Raw genomic sequence first — 6,024 nt, 5'->3', positions numbered from 1 at the left:
TGCAATAACGAAATGGTTTCCCAGAGTTTGTGAAAGTAAACTGTATTTAGCCTACCTTTACATTTCTGAAATACTAGTTTAGTAGTTTTTTTTTTTGTAGATTTGTGTTAGATTAATAATACAACAATAATAATAATTATTATTGTAATAATACTACTAATAATAATAAATAAATAATACATTATGTACTTGTTTAAGCTACCCAGCTGCCTGCAACATTAGTTACAATTATACAATTACTTATGAAATGGACCGCATATTCTTCTAACATAAATGAGTAATGCCTTTACATTAAGGTATAGCATACTGTAGGCTAAGTATATTTTGATGCCAATACTTTTATAATTTTAAACTGAGCAGAAAATGTTACGTTACAAATAGTTTTTGAGGCCCTAAAAGTCTATAGCCTAGGCCTACTATGGGGCCCATAATCTATGTTTAAGCTTGTAGATTTGCGACTTTTGTGTAATGGGGCCCTGCCTTTAGGTCAAACAGAGTGGCAAAGCCTTAGCCTGAATTTTCATTTCTTTTCAGAACATTTCTTCGCCAGAACATATTTTCTTAATGAGCGTGGCTATAGTGATTCAGGGCTGGAGTAGTGAAACAAGTGTGAACATTGTAAGAATTTATTATAAATGTTTTATAAGAGTGCCATTTTTCCCCCCAGTATAGTTTCCTGCATCTTGCAGATAAACTAGCCTACATCCTGTCTTATCTTTTCATAATTGCGAGAAGCAACAGTCCTGTGCAACAGTCTGGCAACGTGAGACTATGTCCACTCCAATCATAGAGGACTCCAATTTACACCACTATTTATAATTGTAACGGTAAAAAAGGTTTTATTTTGAGGGCAAAATTGAGTTACTTCCAGTGTTTCTGTGGCTGACTGTGGGTCTTTTGTGCTCTTCTCCGAGTTCTTCTCCATGCTTCACTCTTGTCCAATAACAGTTAAATATTCACTTTAGTTCTGCCCCTCACCCCCTGCCTCGACCAATCACAGGACAGCGTCACGATGACTCAAGGGGACATTTCCTATGATTGACAAGCACAGGTGGTAAAAAAAAGATAATGACTGATGATGTAAGTAGGCCTACTGTATGTTATGACTGCATTTCATTCTCTCCCTCTCTCCCTCTCTCGTATTAACTAAAACATTTTCTCTATGTACAAAAGAGAAAACCCTATTCTACCTGTTGATGGGAATACAAATTGTTTGTTAGTCCAAATGAAGGACTGTAAGTGATCTCTGATCAATTAATTCAGGATCTATTTTCAGCCTCTCAGCTCGGGATCTCTGAGGTCGATCACAAAGTATAGCCTACTGGTACATTACAAAGAGTTCAGACACTAATTCAATTTAATTCTCACTTACAAAAATGTCTTTGATCGATCGATCGCTAGATGAATGATTTGCATGCTCTCCCAGATGGATGGGTTAATAGTCAACTGCTCACTAAAACAAGCTGAAGGAGAAATGGGGTTAAAACAGATATAGTGATCAGTTATATTATATAATCGCTTAGTTCAGTCGTTTTCAACAAGTGGTCCTTGAGGTTCCAGGTGGTCCCCAGCTAAACAGAGAGTTGGTAACCAAATGAACCATTATTAGATCTTTATTGTCAAACATCTGCATTACTTAATTTACAAGAAGTCTACACAATTAGAGAATGTAAAATAATTGATATTTTGATCGTTTGCCCGTTATATCCCCTAATGGTATACCAACATCAATACAGCATGGAATTGTGGGCAAAATCTTATCCAACGATAACAAAACATTCTTTAGTTTTGGGTCTGAGAAGCTAAATGTCATCAAATGGTCTGTGGCTCAAATGCTGAATAAATAATGGACCTTGATATGGAAAAGGTTGAAAAACACTGGTCAGTCCACACTGGTCACTGGTCACTGGTCAGTCCATCTTCTTCATCACATCTTTTCCAGAAACCTCCTGACACAACAACTTTTAAGTCCACTGGACTTTTTCTTCTTTTTAAGTCCATCAATATTGGTTCAGTGACTGGTCGGCAGCTGGTGTTGTACGCGACTGTCCGTACACACAACACACTGATGAATTGAAAATGGAGGACCCTGATGTAAATGTGATAGAGTGATATAGCTGGGATCCATGGCAGTGATCTAGTTGGACAATTCATTTAGCAAATAAATAAGCCTTGTGATCTAGTTGGACAATTCATTTAGCTTCTGAAAACTTAAACCGTTTTGTGACATTCAATAAATGTAAACATGTTCTGTGATTCAGATTTAATAGTTAAAAGGAGAACAGAGTCAGAATAGATCAGTGCATCTGTAATCTACTACTTCACACTTGGTGTTGTTATGATGTGTTGTGTATATCTTGAGTTACTTTGTGACCAAATATAAAGTGTTTTGAAAGTCTTATTTTGAGAGTTTGGATCATACAGTATGTGGATTCAGTGCACAATGCAGCACAACGTGGCCATGCTACATGCAGTGTACAACGTTGCTAATGTGTGTGTGTGTGTGTGTGTGTGTGTGGGTAACTTGCATGCATTCATGCAGGCAAGAGAATTAAGAGAAAACGAGTGGTTTTGCAATTTGCATATGAAAAGAATTAAGAGAAAACGATTTTGTGTTTATGTTATTGTGAGAAAAGAGACATGTTATTATGCTAAAAGGGGTATTTACCTGCATGTGAAAATAATTGTGTATTGAAAACCTGCACAGAGAAAAGTTGGTATTGCAATGAAACATTGTGACTATGTTAATATTTCTGAACTAAAAGTGACAATAAATGATTCTCATACTGCTGACAGAGAGGAAACACTGTGTCCAGCTTTCTTACTGAGATCTCCCCTTTTACAGGGTACTACATAAACAAGTCTTACTGCCTTTCCTGGTTATATCCTCACAGTTTCTGCATTGACCTGTACTTTCTTTTGAACTGTACAGTACAGTACAGTACAGTACCCATTCTACAAACTGTGAATACAAAATTTCAATCGAGTTTCAATGAATCAACCACACACGTCAGTCCAGGATCTCCTTGATGCACCAACAGCACAGCAGGAAGTACAGACACTCCTTGACGGACTGGATGAAGCCGTAGGCGATGTTTCCCCCCAGCAGGTGCTTGTTCCCGCGGCCCAGGCCCATGGCCATGTCGCGCAGGTTCTGCCCCAGGGAGGCTGCAGGCACAGCCTGCATGGGGGGAGGAATAGGGTTGTCACTTTTTTTTTTGTTTCTTTACATTTTTATCCCACGATTTTGTTACCCATTTTTCACCCCTGCATGTCAATTATCTAATGTGATCCTGGGCTCTATACACACCCTCTGCCAACCTGGGGAGACCAACGGACTTTGAACTCATTGCTTCCTTCATGCATGAGTGTCCAAGTTGCTCCTTTACAACCTGACAGGGGGGAGTTTCCCTGGTTTGGACGGTTGGCATGGAAGGAACACGTTATTCCAACCAGTTCCTTTCCCCTCCATCAGGTGCCCCGGCTGGCCAGGGGGAGGCAGTTTAGAGACCAGGAAGTATAAAAGAATGCCAGTAATTTCTTATATTAGTATATTTCTTGGTTGTGTGTCATATCTGCCCTGTGCACCTTTTTTATCACAAAGCCAGAATTGTCAATTTCTAGTCATAACGTGCCAATTTCCAATGCAAAAAAAAGAAAAAAGAAAACAGAATAACACAATGAAATGGTTAATACACAATCATATTTTGCGTGACAAATTAATTGTCAACTCTAAAAAACTAAAGTAGTAAATGGTGACCTGGGGGAGTGGGCGCTGAGGATGCATGGCTGCTGCTGCTGCTGATGGCTCCCTCTCTGGAACGGAACAAACAGGGAGGAGGTGTAGACTAGGATGAGCTGTGGTGGGGGGGGGGGGGGGGGAAACAGGTACACACATGGTTTACTTCAGTAAACGTTATCAACACGGCAATGTAGAACTACTCCGTTACATGTAAAAGTATACAGAAATTAAAATTTGACTTGAGTACAAAAGCGTTATCAAAATGTACTTAAAAGTACCAAAAGTAGAAAGCACTCATTATGCAGAATGTGCCATTTCAAGTTTTCAAATGTTTAAACATCTTTGGAAATGAATAGCCGATCTACAAGATCACAATGCGTTGGCTATTTTCAAATGGCCGAAATGCACATACATGTAGGGCTGAAGTAACTAGAAACTAAGTTTTCAAATAAAAGTAAAAAGTAAAAGGTACAATATTTGCCTCTTGAGATGTACTGGAGTAGAAGTAAACGTATGAAACACTCAAGGAAAGTTGCAAACACTTCAAAATTGTACTTTAGGTATACAGTACTTAAGAAAATGTACTTAGTTACTTTCCACCACTGAGGATGAGGAGGAGTCCGGCAGGAGGAGTGAAGATGGAGCAGACTAGGAGGGGGAGGAGAGAGGAGAGGAGTTCAATGTGAACGCAGAGAGGAGGAGTGTGTCCGTGCGATCGATTGCCTCCCGTGCTCGTCCCAGAAAGGTCACCCGCGACCTCCCCACTCCGAGTCCTACTTATAACCTTATCTCCATTCATCCATGCATCCCTCCATCCACGCACCTCCTGCTGGTTCTGTGCTCTTCCCTGACACTGTGTGCTTATTCATCGCTGTTGTGTTCCGCTAATCCGCCGCATTCATCTCCTCTATACACGGTTCCAGCACACACACACACACGCACACACACACGCACACACACACACGCACACACACGCACACACACGCGCGCACACACACACACACTTTCTCCATCGGTCACTGTCCATAACCTTCTCTCTCTTTTGTCTCCATTTTTGGGTCTCTTTTCATCAGTGTCTCCATTTCTCTCTCCAATTCAACCAGGAGAGTTCCAGCTCACTGTTCCATTTCACTATAGGACTCACAAACTCTCTTCATACAGTATAGTTTAAATATAATTCAGATTATCTATGTTAATGGACTTCATATTACGCTCTGTTCACGTAATTCATATTATCTGTATTTAAAGCAGCACTGTGTAATTATTCATGAATAAAATGTATTTTTGTTGAATCCGATTTATACAATGTTAATACAATACAAAGTCTACACTTGGGGTGATTGTATTTTGTCTCTCTGCTCTTCTATTAAGACATTTAGAATAGATTGTGTCAAAGGTCATGTCTCACCTAATCTTGAATTGCATTTTTATAGCGCTTTTCCAAGTGCTCAAAGCGCTTTACAATGGTCCTCACTTCCCACATTCACACACCAATGGTGGAAAGCTCACACCGACCGACTCATTGGAGGCAATGTAGGGTTCAGTGATCTTGCCCGAGGACACTTCGACATGTGGACAGGAGGAGCCGGGATTCGAACCGCCGACCCAGGGATCATTGGACGACCTGCTCTACCTCCGGACCCACAGAAGACACAGGATGATCCGACACGAATGTCGACCTCATGGTTAACATTCAATGGGGGTAGAAGAGGGAAGTTTCAGTGCAGCTAATAATAGCTAAAATGAATAGCTTCATTCATACACATAACTGTTTCTAACTTACCGATACAATGACTCAAATGTCAGTAAAGAGAGAGGACTCCGAGGCTGACATTTCCAGAGTGTATTTAAAACCAAAGCTCACCATGAATGACATGATTTATATATACTTATATGCAATCTATATTTTCAGATACAGGTGTAAACAGACATTTTTAACCCCCCCCCCTCCCCTCAAAAAAGTAAATAAGTATTAAAACATAAGTCAAAGGAAAACAAAATCATTAACCCATTAAGACCAGGAAAGTGTTCCGTGTCCATTTAAAAATGTAGCCATATTTTATGCTTTGGCCATTAAAAAAACAGTAGATATACAGTACAAGCTCATATCTCGTCATTTTTGTGTCACGCTATGGGAGGTCCCACCTGGAACAACATTATTTTCAGAGGGCGGTTCTCGCGGCCAAATACGTATAATTTCTCACGTCAAAAGATTTGAGCACCACTGATATAGCGACGACACACGTTCAGGATTTAGAAGACACTTTGTAGAAAACGGCCTC

Source organism: Protomyctophum parallelum, assembly GCF_964188405.1.
Source record: "Protomyctophum parallelum genome assembly, chromosome: 3".
Lineage (NCBI taxonomy): Eukaryota > Metazoa > Chordata > Actinopteri > Myctophiformes > Myctophidae > Protomyctophum > Protomyctophum parallelum.
Note: the sequence above shows the minus strand (reverse complement) of the source record.